Below are 16,758 nucleotides of genomic sequence, written 5' to 3' on the forward strand. Positions count from 1 at the left end.
CTTCAAACACTACTCATATTTCCAGGAACATAACTCTATTCAGAGGATATTTCCCCAAAAACATTATGGGAAATTCCAGGGTACCTGAAAACAATAGTTTCACAATAGGCCCATCCACCATCCCTCAGGAAAAAAAAATGACACAGGTACAGATTGAATACAGGTCAATAATATTTATGCTGTGGTCCTGAGAAATTACTGTTATGACATTAACTTCCCTTTGTGAATCAAATAAAAGTATTACATTTCTAGTGCTATCATAAGAGACCACAAGTGATTAGTAAATTAAACCAAGGTACACTTGTTTTCCCAGCATTTTGGCAGCCTGAAAGCCCACAGCGTATCTATCACAGAATGCAGCGAACTATTAACCAGTACTTAATTACTGAGAGACTAGGAGAATTATTGCAAGAGGACATGTAGTTTTAGGTCTAGGTTGAAATTATCTAAGACTTTTTTGCTTGCTCCCCTGTGGTGTAGGGAGGCCTTTCCACCTTCATGAGGCTGATTGCAATTTCAACACTCCTTATTACATAAAATTCCATCATCATATGCAATAACCTCTTACAATGATCTTCCAATTAAAACGTCTGTCTTCTTCCTTAACATCTGGCTACTTCTCTTAAGTACTGCCTCATTTAATTCTTAAAACTAAATGTTTCTATGGTATCATCCTGTCATTTTGAATAGTCTCAATATCCCTACTTAAAGGTTAACTGGCAACCTTAAATGTACCTACAATTAAGTTTCTGCACTAATTAAATTCCTAAGTGTATTTCCAACTGTGTGTATAGATGAGTGTCTGAATCAACAGAAAGGACATATTTATAATGCCAAACCAATTTACCTTTGTCAACTTTTGTATTAATAAATCAAAATTATACTTTTAATCATTATTAGGAGCGACACTTCAAAACACAATAATAAGCTCAAAAACAATAAAATGTGGTTTATTTCATGCCACATGTGAATGACCTTGGTAGTAGGATTCATATTGACCCAAATAATTTGTTATAACATAAAAGCTGTTTCTATCATTTCTATAGCACTAAAACAAGAAAACATAGCTAAGGCATTTAGCAAATGTTTTTGTGGGAACCACAGATAATCATATTACATCAGTGTTAGGAAAACTCTTATTTCTGCTTTGATCTACTGACATTTTCAGCTTTGTGGTTGAGGGAAGCAAACATTCTGCTAAAACATTCCAAAACTTTTATTCTGACATATTTAACTTTGAGAGGTAAGAAAGTTCAGGTGAAGAGCAAAACGTTCTATGCTTAATGCTTTTCTTGTGAGATTATAACAGCATTCACTGATGTGTGCACTAGTGAGCAGAGCTGAAGCCACACACACAAAAAAAATCACACTTATACAACAAATTTTGATCATATTCATTTTATCATTACCTACTTTTGACTCTCACTTATACACCCTACCATTTTGACACAGTACCAACTAATAAAATAAAAGTCTGAAAATGCTATTTTATGGGAAACTAGCATTATCTGAAATTCTTTATCAAATCCCAGAAAGTATTGATATCATTCAAGAAAAAAATCACAATGAAAGTATTAAGCCAAACATGTATATGAAGTATAAATATCAGTATCTCCTTGCTTCTTTATCTTAAATAATAAATTTTTCCTTAAATAAAGCATTTGATTTTATTTTCAGGTAAGTAGAAAAGAGTTAAGAAGGAAAGAGTGACGAAGACTGAAGTAAATTCAGAGTAGAATAGATGAGAAATAAGAGTCCTCAGAATTCACTTCTACTTTTTGATGCCATATGATAGCATTCATAAATTCTGTTTGAGGCAAGCCCATTTTCAGTTAAACCCTTTATTTTTTCTTTATGGTTAAAAGAGTGTTGAGTCATACATGAATCTAGATAATAAGTGCTTAAAAGAATGAAAAATCCTTGTTCCTCCCACCCCTGCCTAGCATGAATAACCGAAACACTTCTACAACTGTTCCTCTTCAAACAGCAAGAGTAGTTAGAGAAGGCCGAGACAAAAAACACCGTGTTCCTGTGCCTGCCACCTACACAATCTCCTCTCCTGCCTCCAAGACTCCTCCAGTTCTCTGCCACATATAACCAGCAAGGCAAGAGGCCCAAACTATGCTGTCACCTCCTAGATCTACCTGCGGCTCCTGTGCCACTGTTCTGTTCCACAGGGCTAGCAGAGTAGCAAACACATGACAAATGAGAGGTTAACAGACACAAGACAATGTGTTTCATTTGTGCCACCTTGGGAACATTTGACACTACAGTCACCTCCTGGCCTACTGAGTAAGAAACCCAAATCATCCCAGTCCTCCCCAGAGCTGATTCAGGAACTTCCTTTGCCACTGAATTCTCTTCAATCATCCTTTCAATTCAGCCTAACTTTCTACATTTGGAATTAAATATAGAGCACTAAAAACAATAAAAAACAAATCAACCCAACGTCTAGATTGTGTCCCTTCACAAAAACACCAGCACTATGTCATAATAAGATCATATATGTCCTCACCAAGTCACCAACTTTGTAGGCATGGAATCAAGGGGAAAAACTGAAATAATATTCAAGATACAGAATTCTAAAAGAACAGTTATAACACTCTCAAGGAATTTTTTAAAAAATTTATCGAAACAAAACATTCAAATGTACTTAGCATAGACAGAAACAAAATAATCGAAGTTTAGGGAACACAAGTAAACAAAATGAAGACAATGAGAATGTGAATTAGTATTCAATAAATAGAAATACTGGCGGGAGCCCAAACTGAAATGAAGCTGCATGCAGAATAAAACTCAATTAGTCAACTAATTCTGGTCTTCATTACTAATTCTACTGACAGTTACAATAAATCTACATGCATTTACACAAATGCATGTATCTATTTTATAGGCATGGCAATTTATTTTCATAAACAGAGCAAATAATCACAACCTTGATATCTTCTTAAAACCCTGTATGAAATGTAGCTCCACTTCTTAAAACTGTGATCCCTGGCTTTCCCCAAAATCTCTAGTTTCCTTAGGTGTAATAAACAAGAATTCATTTCAGTGCATATGATACCAGCTCCTCTGTGAAGCTCCTACAGTGTTTCTTCCTTCCTCAGAACTGCTGGAAATGGTGGGTCATTCCCTTCCATTTTTATACTTCATGCCTTCATGCCAGGTTCTTTATTGAAAAATCATCAGGCATTAAAGGGTAGTGTGTGTGTGTGTGTTCATGGTGTATGTTCACGGTGTGTGCACACATTCAGGCACAGTGGCTTACACAAATATCTTTTTTAGATTATACATAAGTAAATAAATAGGATTGCTCCTTGTTAGAATGGAAAACTGCGTAGATGTAGGACTAATGCCAACAGATAAAATTGACATGTGCTGAAATCACCAGATGAAAGCTAGACAACTGTGCGGTATTTATAATGTTTATAAATATACCAAAACATATTACTTATAAATTAAAAAGAAGAAATCTTAATGTCTCAGTAGGAACACCTATCAGACATCACTTTTAAAAGATGAAAGGTAACATAGTGAATGGTGAGACATTGTAACCCAATGTCCCCTACTTTAATCCACCAAAGGCACATCACCAAGTAAGTGGTGTTCCTGATGAAAACAGAGTATCTAAATATTGCCAAGTGGAAAAATCAACATGTATAAAACAATGCTACAAAACACATATCACATTTTTTCATATTTTATTGTTTTAGAATAACTTCAGATTCACCACAACATGGCATTGAAGAAATTCTCATGTGACATAGTTATCCTATTTGTGGATAGTCTTCCCCTTGCCATATAATAAAGTATGCTTGCTGCAAGGCTTGAGACTATAGGTAAAATGTTGCCACACCCAATAGATAGTGTACACTGATGAGTATTCATAGCACCATACTATTTATAAGTTTGAACAAATAGAGAATAGCAAGTATCGGATTTTCACTATTTCTAAAATCCTAGAATAAAATACTGATTCCTCCCCACCTGTGAATCTCAGCCTATGCTGTTCATTTTCATCTTTAGTTTGGTCTTTTTATTATTCAAGATTGTTGGAATTATGCATTTTACCAAATCCATAGGATGATTTCTTTCATTTCAAAATGTTTTCTCTGTCAGGTATTTTGATTCCTTCATATCTCATTTTGTTTTAGTTTTCAATAGGAGCTCATTTTCCTGATGTTCCAGTTTATCTGTTAAGCTATTTACTACTAAATTGTCTGTTCATGAGTAGGACTGGCAATTATGACTAAAGCTGCTGATTGTGTCTACTTTGTTCCTGCTGGCTGGTCCTCTTGCTGTTATGTGTGCATGTCCCTAAGACTTTACCTCTTTTGGGCAAAGCCAAAAGTTAATGACAGAATTTTGTTCTCTGTATTGCATTTGTATCGAAAGTGAACAAATTATTTTATTTGGGTGTTGCCTGTTTTCTGGTCTTTGTCTATTTTAATAATTTTTCTTTCTGGTATCCCAAAAATTTTTTGATTTTTTGATTTTATTTTATAAACACTCTTATTTATATATCCATCCCCCATTCCTTCACCCTCTCAACCTCTCTTGCTTCCCCCCGACCCCAAACCCACTTCCCACCCACACCACAGGGATAGTGAGACCCTTAACGGAGGACCATCAAAGTACATCACATTATTTTGGGGAGGGCCCAGGTCCTCTTCCGTGCATCCGGGCTGCAATAGTATCACTCCATAGGGAATGGGCTCCCAAATTCCATTTGTGACCTAGAAATAGACACTGGCTCCACTGTTAGAGTTTCCATAGATTGACTTGTCCTCCTAGCTGGCACCCACATTTAAAGACTTTGGTTCTCTCTAATGCTGGTTCTCCTGTTTTACAGCTAGGATCTGTGTGCTCTCATTATGTCAGATCAGCTATTTCTGCAGGTTGATGGGAACCTGTGAATCTGTCTCTCTTGCTGGTTGTTCAATAAAGCACTGTTGGCCAACAGGGAAGCAAGATAGGTGGGACTAGGAGTCTAGGAGGATTCTGGGAAATGTTGTGAAGATGCTGGTCACCATGTGATCTCTCAGGAGGAATGGACACAGCAGGAGTGTGTTTCAAAAAGATAATTCCTTATAAAATATATATTAATAATTATGGATTAATAATCAAATCAGAGCTAGCCAATAAGAAACCAAGCAAATTGCTAACAGCTTCATAATCAATATAGTGTCTTGTGTGTTATTTGGGGGCTGAAACTGCAGCAGGGCCCAGGCAGGTGGCAGTGAAGACAACATGTTATAGCAGGTATCTCCAGATCCATCTTGGTTCATTTGCTCATCTCTCTACCCTCTCCACAACTGGATTCCAAGGAGTATGGCTAAGTGTTTAGCTGTGCGTGTCTGTTTCTGCTTCTATCAGCTACAGGGTCTAGGCAATGGTGCAGAGGCTGCCTTTGATGTCATTCCCTTACAATTATTTTAATTTTTATATTCTCAACAACTTATTATATTGTGCTCACTCCTGTAATTATTTTTATATATATACACATTCTTTGACATGCCTATTCAGGTATTTGAAAGTTTTATGGTTACGTTTTGGGATTTTTCCTTACTGAGGTTTGAGAGTTATATTTTGACAGTGTTTGTTTTCTTGACACATCTTTTGCAAATATATCCTCATTTAATGTCTTTTCATTTTTATAATCTTTGTTCTCTTTCTATTAACAATTCTTATCAGTTCTAGAACAATAGACATTTAAAAGAAATTTGATCTTTTACATTTTTTGGAAAGCAATCTTTCAGTGTATAACTTTTACACACATGAATTCCTTTACTTGACACTATATCATTGTTAGAAACAGGAGTATGACAACATTGAAAAATCTGAAATTTTCTTCATGATGGAAGATACTAAAAATTACTTGCTTTTACAAAATAGACGTTGAAGTTTGACTTCTTAGGTCAGGGAAGAAATAGCTGAGGAAACTCAGGAAATGAAGTCACAGGCAATGGCTATTTAAGCCACAAAGATTTAGATTTTATTTGGAAAATAATATCAAACCACTAGAGAATTAGGAATAAAAAGTGATAGTTTAGTTATATGTTAAATTCAATAAGTCTTAGTAAAGGGGAATAATTTTGTAATTTAAATGAAAACTGCAAGAGAAATACGTGCATAGCATACCAAAAAGTTGCCATGGCAAAGAAGGAGAACTGTAGAAGTCACAATTGTGAGTGAAAGGTTGGTAGTGAAACTACTGATGAACTAAATAGGTGGTTACATCGGTTGTTTGTACATACACATGGACATATTATAAATGACATAATTATAAATAAAGTATAATCATTCAATTATTCTTGTGCATACATTTTAATTTTTAATTATTCATTATGAATAATTTATATCATTATGAGATATTTTAGTAACAGCAGAAAAAAATAACTTCTTCCAAATATGAAATGACTAGTGATTTCAGGAGAATAGGTACTCTGCAAGCTGCCAAAAGAGAAAGGTAGACACGAAGTCAGTCACAAACATTTCAGTTTGCGATACTTCCCTGCCAGTGTGGTTTTCTGGTGCAATTGTGTCACAAAGCAAAAAGCTGAAGTAACCAACAAATGCATAACTCGACTTGAGCCCAGTCTGCAAGATGGAACTCACACCTGGCAGTGCTTTAGTAACTAAGAACCTGACACTAAATAGACTAGGGATATGTGCAAAACAATATACAATTGGTCCAAAAAATACACAACAAATTAATGACTTCTAATGACTTAGAGCTGTACTCATAGATCAGAGCCTTGGTCAGCTGTCATCAGAGAAACTTCCTCCTACTGCAGATGGGAAGAAATCCAGAGACCAAAACTTGGGAGTGCAGATTTGATAGGCCAGGGAATAATTAGAAGAGGAAGCAGAAAACGAGTAACAGTAAATTGGCAGACACGCATGAATGTATAGAGATTGATGCAGCATTCACAGGGCCTGAAATGTTCTGCATCAAATGAAGTTCTAGAGGAGAATGGGGTGGTGGACACATGCCCTCATCCATAACCCACAGTTATCTCCTAAAAAATGATTTAGTTATTTGAAGGGAAACTTACATAGGGAAACAAACAATGCTGCATGCCCTGAAGACGATGGCCAACAGAAGACAAACTTAATGGTGTCTGTCTTACTTAGGGTTTTATTTCTGTGAATAGGCACCATGACAATGGAAACCCTTATAAAGGAAAACATTTAATTAGGACAGGCTAAAAGTTGAAAGATTTAATCTATTATCCTCATAAAGGGGAGCATGGTGGTATGTAGGTAGACATGGTGATGTAGTGATAGCTGAATGTTCTACATCTTTATGTTTTGTTTGGTTTTAAGTTTCTTTTTTGTTTGTTTGTTTTGTTTTTTTTCGAGACAAGGTTTCTCTGTGGCTTTGGAACTCACTCTGTAGACCAGGCTGGCCTCGAACTCACAGAGATCCGCCTGCCTCTGCCTCCCGAGTGCTGGTATTAAAGGCGAGCGCCACCAACGCTGGCTTTAAGTTTCTTCTTTATTTTTAAATTTAAATTAGAAACAAGATTGCTTCACCTGTCAATCCCCGGTCCCTCTCCCTTTCCCGCCCCTCCTCCCAGGCACTCCTACCAACCACCCAAGACCCCTTTATTTCCGGAGGGAGTGTGAGGCCCTCCTTGGAGGTGTCCATAGTCTGTCATTTCATCCAGGGCAGGGCCTAGACCCTCCCCTAAGAGTCCACAGTGAGAGTGCATCTCTCATTTTTGGATGGACACCCAAAGTCCATTTGTATGCCAGGTATAAATACTAATCTACTACCCAAGGTCCCATAGATGCTGTACATTCAACAGCAAGAAGAAAAGTGAGACTTCTTGTCCTGGTATGAATATCTGAGACCTCAAAGCCCCGCTCAGTGAAAGACTTCCTCCAAGACATAATACCTCTTACAAGAAGACCATAAATCCTAATAGCATCACTCCCTGTAGTACTATGTGGGTCATTTTCTTTCAAACCACCAGAGTAACTTTGGAGGTTCTTTGTCTCATAATGCCATGATAGGCGTGTGTGTGGTGTGTATGTGTGTGTGTGTGTGTTGTTATATTTTCTTTCTTTTATTTAACCTTACAGTTTCTTTCAATATGTACTATGGTTTCCAGTTTAGTATTTTCATGAGATACTTGAGTGTACCATTAAAAGTGTCTCTTCAACTATTATTTGTGTTATGTCTTTTCTTTTGCTGTTGTTGTTCATTCTGTTTTCTCATATTCTCTTTGTTAGTTTTTCTTTCCTTTTATTATTATACCATAGAAACATATTTGTTTTCTACTGAAAGGCTGAAATAGGGTGGATTTGGATGGGAAGTGAGGTAGAGAGTGTCCGGGATGAGTGAAGTAGGGGGAAACCATGATAATGGTGAAAAAAATCTATTTAAAATGAAAGGAATAAAAAAATCACTAATATGTATTACCATGTATTTAAATGAGCTACAATCATAAATGAGGATGCAGGAGGAGAAGAAGGGGGAGGAAGGAGAGAGAAAGAGAGTGACAGAGAGAGACAGAGACAGAGACAGAGAACAGGGGCAGAGTATTTGAAAACTCCACAGACAGGATTATTTATTTATTTATTTATTTATTTATTTATTTATTTGGGTTTTTATGAGACAGGGTTTCTCTGTATTGTTTTCGAGGCTGGTGGTCCAGCCCAGCCTCGAACTCACAGCGATCCGCCTGTCTCTGCCTCTCGAGTGCTGGGATTAAAGGTGTGTGCCACCACCGCTCGGCCAGACAGGATTATCTAAAACAGGGACAAAATATAATAGAAACATACTAAATATTTTTGTGGTTTTGTGCTAAAAAATGGTATAATTGGATAGTATCAGGAACCACCTTACATTAATTTTTTGTCAGAAGACTTTAGAGAAGATGACTTTGGAAGTTTGAAGGTAAAGAAAGAGAAAGAATATGTCTGTAGTCTTATTAACTCAATTCTGTCTGCTTACTAAATTAAAAAAATTTTATATACGTGTGGATCAATTTCTATAATTTCAATACTACTGGTAATCAGTTGAATCTTATTCTTTTTTAATGTAATGCCTATTTTAAGATTAATTTTTATTAAATTAAGTTTCGATAAAACAAAAATCAAGTTTACTTCATGTGAACAACACAGGTTCATTGTCTTTAACTGTGATCAGTGGACTGTAATTTTTCTTCTTTTTCAAGCTAGAAAAATTTTATTATTCTCTTTTGAAAAATATGTACATACATGTTTTTGAAATTTAAATCTCTGATTTTCCTTATATTTTATTGTAACATTTTACTATAAAACATTATGTGCAAAACAGTTGAAGATTTTTATGACTAAGATTTTATAAGCAGATTATCTGGTCAGTACTATTTGATGCCTTTTCTTTTCACCCAAGAAATAGTAGGCCCAGAATAAATCATAGCCATTGAACTGAAGTAATTAGATTTCTTGTTTTCAAAGAGATATAGGAAATTGCCAATTCAGTGAATTTTACAGACATTGTTAGAAGATAATACAAATATGAAGTCTAAGTCACCAAAACTTTAGACAGGGCCTATTACAACAATCTTCAGTTTGCAGAGAGAAAGAGTAAGATCCAAACTTACTAAGCTGACAGAACTCTCTAATTGGCTTCTATTATTGTGCTCTGAACTAAACCACAGCAGCTCAACCTGTCAACAGCAAGAGCCACAATAAAAACCATTTAATGAAATGTCCAACATATTTCATTTAAAAACCACAAACCATGGAAATAGAGCTAAAATCATTGATAGCAAGCTTGCCTGACAGGAATGAGGGCCTAGTGTAGACTTGTGAATGCTGCATCAGTGTCTGTGACTTCATATGATCTTTCCTCATGTTTATTTAGAGGGTACTGATTTTTTGGTGTCCTCCTTCCTCTTTGAACCTTTTACTTTTTCTGCCTCTTCTTTGGTGGGGTTCCCTGAGCTCTGATGGGAAGAATTTATTGGTCCACTTAGGACTGAATTTGGTGATATTTGTCTATGACACAACAAATAAAGCTTGCCTGAAGATCAGTGTGCAAAATTGGCCACATTACCTATTTACAGAGGCCAGACAGTGGTGACATACTTTAAATCCTAGCAGCCATACTAGGTAGTCATAGAGGCCAGACAGCGGTGGCACACACCTTTAATGGCCTATTTTTGATTCTCTCTCTTTATCCGGTCATGTCCACACTTGTTACCACAACCAAGGGACATGGCCACTGTTACAGGTGCTCAGGCAAATGTCTTGCTATACCAGCACTCAGGAGACAGAGGCAGATGGATCAGTTAGTTCAAGGCCACCCTGAGCTACACAAAAATTGATCCATTCTAAAAGAGACAGAGCTCACACAACAGTGACCTCAGCACTTGGGATCCCATGGTTTAATCCCAGGACTAGAAGGAATATCAGGTGGGAGGAGACTAAGAAAGTCTGAGGAGCAGTGCAATCAGAAACAGTCTGAGGGCTGGGGGGTGGTGGCGCATGCCTTTAATCCCAGCACTCGGGAGGCAGAGGCAGGCAGATCTCTGTGAGTTCGAGGCCAGGCTGGACCTACAGCCTCCAAAATAATACAGAGAAACCCTGTCTCGTAAAACCAAAAAAAGAAAGGAAACATTCTGAGGTTTGATGGATCACCACTTCAGTTTGAGCGTTTAGTAGAGGTGAGAACTCTCTAGTGGCTGGCCGTTTTGTTTCTCTGATCTTGAACTTTAGCCCCAATATCAGTCTCTGGGTTTTTATTATTCGTGCTACAGCTGAATATTTCAATGTCTCTCACTCTCTGCCTAATATGTGGCTGAGATACCCTATGTTTGTTCCCATCTGCAGCAGAAGGAAGCGTTTACCATGATAACTGAACAAGACACTAGTTTACGAGTATAGTAGAATATCATTAGGAATCATTGTGTTGCTATTTTTGATACAGTACTACATTGCTTTACAAAAGGTCCCTGGACTATCTCTTCTCAGTTTCTTGGTCAGCTATGCGCTGTTGGCAATGGGTAACGTCTCTTGGAGTGGGCCTCAAGTCAAACCAGTCATTTGTTGGTTGGTTCCACAAGCTTTGTGCCACCATTACCCTAACATATATTGCAGTGAGGACACCATTGCATATAAGGGATTGGTGGCTGGTGTGGCATGTACTTTTCATAGCACAATATAGTTCTGAAGTCTCTATGTAGACTGAAGCTCAAAATCATCAGGCTCAATATAAATGCTGTCTTTTACAAACAGGCCTTGAAGACAGTTTATAAAGAACACAGATATTCATTCTGAGATTTTATCTTACACTTGTCAGAATTTCTATGATCAACAGAACAAGGGACAGCTTATGTCAGTGAATATGGGAAGTATTAATAACACTAGGACCTAATTGCTGGTGCAAGCACAAACTCATAGCTACTGTAGAAAACAGTGTGGCAGTCTCCTGGAAAGACAGGAGTTGATATACCCCAAGATCTAACGATATCACTCTTGACATATAGTCACAGGTTTCATACTACCACTGAGACAATTGCTCATCTATATTCATTGCTGCTGTATTCACAAAAGCCAGAAATTGCAAGCAACCTAGATGCCCCTTAAGAAAATAATAGATAAAGGAGTACACAGTATTACTTGTCCATTAAATAAAATCATGAAATTTACAGGCAAATGAATAGAACAAGAAAAAAATTTCAACCTGAGTCAGAGGTTGTAAAGAGAAGCTTTTTCTTTGCTAGCCGCTTTGGTGTCTTATCTGTTAAAACCGTGGCAGTTTAAACTGCCTTTTTTTTTTTAAGATGGCGGGCATAAGTGTGATTTCAACTTACCGCCTCAGTTTATGTTGACATCTAGTAAAATTTGTCATTTCCAGTTATACGTTCATACCTTTTAATCTTTAGTAGAGTTTCTTAAAACAACCTGGGTGGTTTTTTTTTTCTTTTAATCCCGAGTCAGGAAGACTAACTTAAGCCAGCCGTGAGTCTCTGCTTGCTGCTAACAAAACAGAGCCCGCCTGAGAAAATGCTGCTACCAAAAATCTGTGCGTCTTTCCATTCTTCTGTTTCTAAAATTCCTTTAAAGCTTTTGTCATTCTACGTGGAAATTCAATCCCACTTCTGACACCATTTTGTAAAGAGAAGCTTTTTCTTTGCTAGCTGCTTTGGTTTATCCCCCCGCCAACCGCCTGGGCTCTGCCTCATTGTAGTCCCCAAATAAACACACAGGAGGCTATATTAATTATGAAGCTGTTGGCTTTGCTTGTTTCTTACTGGCTAGCTCTGACTTAAGTAATTACCCCATAATTATTAATCTAAGTATTTCTCTTACCGGAGCATAGTTCTGGGCTTCCTACCCCATGGCGGTTACATCTCGAACTCTCTTGTGTTTCTCCTTCCCAGAATCCTCCTGGACTCCTAGTCCCACCTATCTAGATTTCTATTGGCTCAACAGTGCTTTATTTACAAATGTACAGGACTTCCTCCATCAAGAGGTATTGAAGTTCTAGAAAAAAAATGGTTTGTATTTGCTTATATTTGTATTTTAGCTATTAAGTTAATGTAGGTATGGAGTAAAAAAAAACTAGAGGGAACTCATAAATCTCATTAGGAAAGGTAAATAAAATAGGCATATATGATGGAAGTAGCAGCTAGAAGGAGAGGGTTGTGTGGCAGGGAGAAGGGAAAGTGGTTTGGGGTAGATTATGGGGAGAAACAGAAAAAAACTTAAGGATCATTTAAGAGGTAGTATGGGAATCAAATACAGAAGATTCTTCCTAAATCACCTAATGAAGTAAATTATCAAATTATTGGGAAGACAGAACTTCAACTGGCCATCTCTTGTCACCCAGTGAACTTTCTTATGTGGAGAATGTTAGTGCAAGCAAGTTCCAAGCGCTCTGCGTGCTTCTGCTGGTTGCAACCTGAGTCAATCAGCTCAGAAAAATGCATATGTGTGCTACTTGGAATCACCTTTGCTGTATGGACCTGATTATTATCAATTTGAATCACTTATTTTGTAGAAATTGAAGTACAGTTCTGTTCAGTATCTACAACCTATAAATTCTAATAATTAAATTTTAGTTCTATCACCAGTTATCTACTTACTTAATGTGCCGTTTCAATACAGATGGATTTAGGTTTTAGAATTTTAACCTGTGCACCTATGAGTAATGGCAGTATAATTGTAACACAGTGCTAGCTATTTGTCCTTTGTCCTTATTTCTGTAGATAATACTAATTTTATCAGTAAGTCATGTCTCAACAGTTCCCTTTAAAGAAAATGGTTTGTGGCTTTAATATTTATAAAATTAAATTATCTACTCTCCCTCACTTTTTCATTCCATATTCCCTTGCCTCCTAAATAATACTGATTTGAGAAAAATAAAATCTCTCTTTTTAATTGTTATTCTGTAAAGTTCTATGGATTTTGAAAAATGCATAGTTTTTTTTCTATCCAGCATTATAATACCATACAGAATAATTTTAATGCGTCCTAATAACATTAATATTTTACCTCTATGAATTTTCTCTTCCCTCTAAATTGTCGTATTGCCACATTTAATCTTCTCAAGAATATCATGCTCTTGGAACATAACCACAGATTGCTCTTTCAGTCAGGCTTCTTTTCATGTAGACCTGAGAGGTTAAAGTGGTGTCTTCAAGTATGAGATTACTGCTAACAGTATTTAACGTTGCTAATTATAAATGTTAGACTGAGAACATAGACATGCTGGACTGCTTCTCCTAGTTGATGTTCATGCCAGGGTGGCAATTTAGCCATAGGAGAGTCTGGAAACTGGAAAAACTAAAGCATGTACTCTTTACTATTTAAGGATATTTTTTTTCTCAAATCTTCTTAAGTAACTAGAAACATAATGTATTTAAATCAAATTATGTTGTTTCTAAATACGCTTTATTAACAATAATTATGTATGATAGGCATTTTTAGATGATACAAACCATAGAATGGAGACATTTGGCTATATTGTAGAATAGTTATAAAAGTTTCCATGACAGTCACAGAGTAGATTTTATAGTAAAACACTGTCATTTGTTTTCAAATATAATGTGAAAACAACATTGCAAAAAATATGTATTATGTAAAATTTGACTTGATGTATTTTAAAGAGAAAATAGATAACAAATATAAATAATATTCTCCTTATATTGATGATATGACAAGACTGTTCCTCCACCTCTCCTTTCTTTTCTCCCTTTCTCCTCCATTCCCCACATTTCTGCCTCTCACACTTTTTTTTAATTATTTTAATTTAAATTTAAATAGCTTGTTTTACATGTCAATCCCAGTTCACTCTCCCTCCCCTCCTCCCGCAGCCACCATCACCCCCCAGCCTCCCACCCTATTGCCCATTCCTTCTACATAGGGGATATCTAGAGTCTGTCATTTCACTCAGGGTAGGGTCCAGGCACTCCCCTAAGAGTCCAGGCTGGTACATCATCCCTCTTTGGGCTATGGGCACACGATGTCTGTTTGTATTCTAGGGATAAACACTGATCCACTGCTCAGGGACCCATTGGTTGCCCAGGCCTCCTCACTGACACTCATATTCAGGGGATCCAGATCAGTCCCATGCTGGCCTCCCTGCTGTCAGTCTGTGGTCCAAGAGCTCTCCCCTGTTCTGATCAGCTGTCTCTGCTGGTTTTGCCAGCCCGTTCTTTGCCAATTTGCTCATCGCTCCATTCTCTCTGTCACTGGGTCCCTTGGGTTCAGTTGAGTGCTTAAATATGGGCGTTTGCCTCTGCTTCCATCGGTCACTGAATGAAGGCTCCCAGATGGTTATAGACATCAAGTTCATTATCAGGAATGGGCCTTCAAGGTGGTCTCTCCACTATTGCTTAGCTTGCCAATTGGTGTCATCCCTTTAGATCACTAGAGGTCACACTTGTGCCTGATCTGTCTTCTCTCCTATGATTCCCTCTTCCACCTATTCTACCCCCCAATCTACCTGCCTGTTCCCCCATAAACTACTCTCTCTTCCTCTTCTCTCCCTCTCTTCTTCCCAGCTCCCACTCCCCCCCCCTCGCAGTGTTGCCCATCTGTTCAGAGGATCTTGCCTAATTCCTCTTCTCTTGGGTACTATGCATATCTCTTAGGTTCTTTCCTGTTTCCCAGACTCTGTCAGTGGAAGTGCAGACTGGCACTATCCTGATCCATGTCTAAAATCCATACATGAGTGAGTACATACCATGTTTGTGTTTTTGTGACTGGGTTACCTCACTCAGGATGGTTTCTTCCAGTGCTATCCATTTACTTGCAAATTTCAAGATTCCATTCTTTTTTTTTCTGCTGAGTAATACTCCATTGTGTAAATGTACCACATTTTCTCTATCCACTCTTCAGTTGAGGGACATCTAGGTTGCTTCCAAATTCTGGCTATTACAAATAAAGCTGCTATGAACATAGTGGAGCAGATGCTCTTGTTGTATGAATTTGCCTCTTTTGGATATATGCCTAAGAGTGGAATTGCTGGGTCTTGTAGTAGATTGATTCCCATTTTCCTGAGGAATCCCCATACTGCTTTCCAAAGTGGCTGTACGAGTTGGCACTCCCACCAGCAGTGGAGGATTGTTCCCTTCTCTCCACATCCTCTGCAGCAAAAATTCTCTTTGGTGTTTTTGCTCTTAGCCATTCTGACAGGAGTAAGATGGTATCTCAGGGTAGTTTTGATTTGCATTTCCCTGCTGGCTAAGGATGTAGAGCACTTTCTTAAGTGTCCCTTGGCCATTTTAGCCTCCTCTATTGAGAATTCTCTATTTAGTTCTGTACCCCAACTTTTAATTGGATCCTTTGGTGCTTTGGAGACTTGCTTCTTGAGTTCTTTTTAAATTTTGGAGATTAGCCCTCTGTCAGATGTGGGGTCAGTGAATATCTTTTCCCATTCTGTGGACGGCCTTTTTGTCTTGTTGACTGTGTGATTTGCCTTCCAGAAGCTTTTAAGTTTCAGGAGGTCCCATTTGTTAATTGTCAATCTCACTGTTTGTGCCACCGGTGTTATGTTCAGGAAGTAGTCTCCTGTACCAACTCTTTGAAGAGTATCTCCCACTTTCTCTTCTAAAAGTTTCAGTGTGGCCTGATTTATGTGGAGATCTTTGATCCATTTGGACTTAAGTTTTGTACAAGGTGATAAACATGGATCTATCTGCAGTCTTCTGCATACCAGTACCCAGTTATGCCAGCACCATTAGTTGAAGATGCTTTCTTTTTTACATTGTATAGTTTTAGCTTCTCTGTCAAAATCAAGTATTCATAGGTGTGTGGGTTAAAATCAGGGATTTCAATTTGGTTCCATTGGTCTACCTGCCTATTTTTGTGCCAATACCAAGCTGTTTTCAGGACTATAACTCTATAATAGAGCTTGAAATCAGGTATGGTGATGCCTCCTGAAGTTTCTGTATTGTATAGGTTGTTTTGTTTTTCCATATAAAGTTGATTATTGTTCTTTCCAGGTCCTTGAAGAATTGTGATGGAATTTTGATAGGGATTGCATTAAATCTGTAGACTGCTTTTGGCAAGATTGCCATTTTTATTATGTTGATCCTACCAATCCAAGAGCATGGCAGATCTTTCCATTTTCTGGTATTCTCTTTGATTTATTTCTTTAAAGACTCAAAGTTCTTGATATACTAATCTTTCACTTCCTTGGTTAACATTATCCCCGGATATTTGATGCTGTTTATGGCTATTGTAAAGGGTGATGTTTCTCTGATTTCTCTCTCAGTCACTTTATCATCTGTATATAATAGGGCCACCGAT

Source organism: Mesocricetus auratus, unplaced genomic scaffold (genome assembly GCF_017639785.1).
Source record: "Mesocricetus auratus isolate SY011 unplaced genomic scaffold, BCM_Maur_2.0 Super-Scaffold_2245, whole genome shotgun sequence".
In the NCBI taxonomy this organism is placed as follows: domain Eukaryota; kingdom Metazoa; phylum Chordata; class Mammalia; order Rodentia; family Cricetidae; genus Mesocricetus; species Mesocricetus auratus.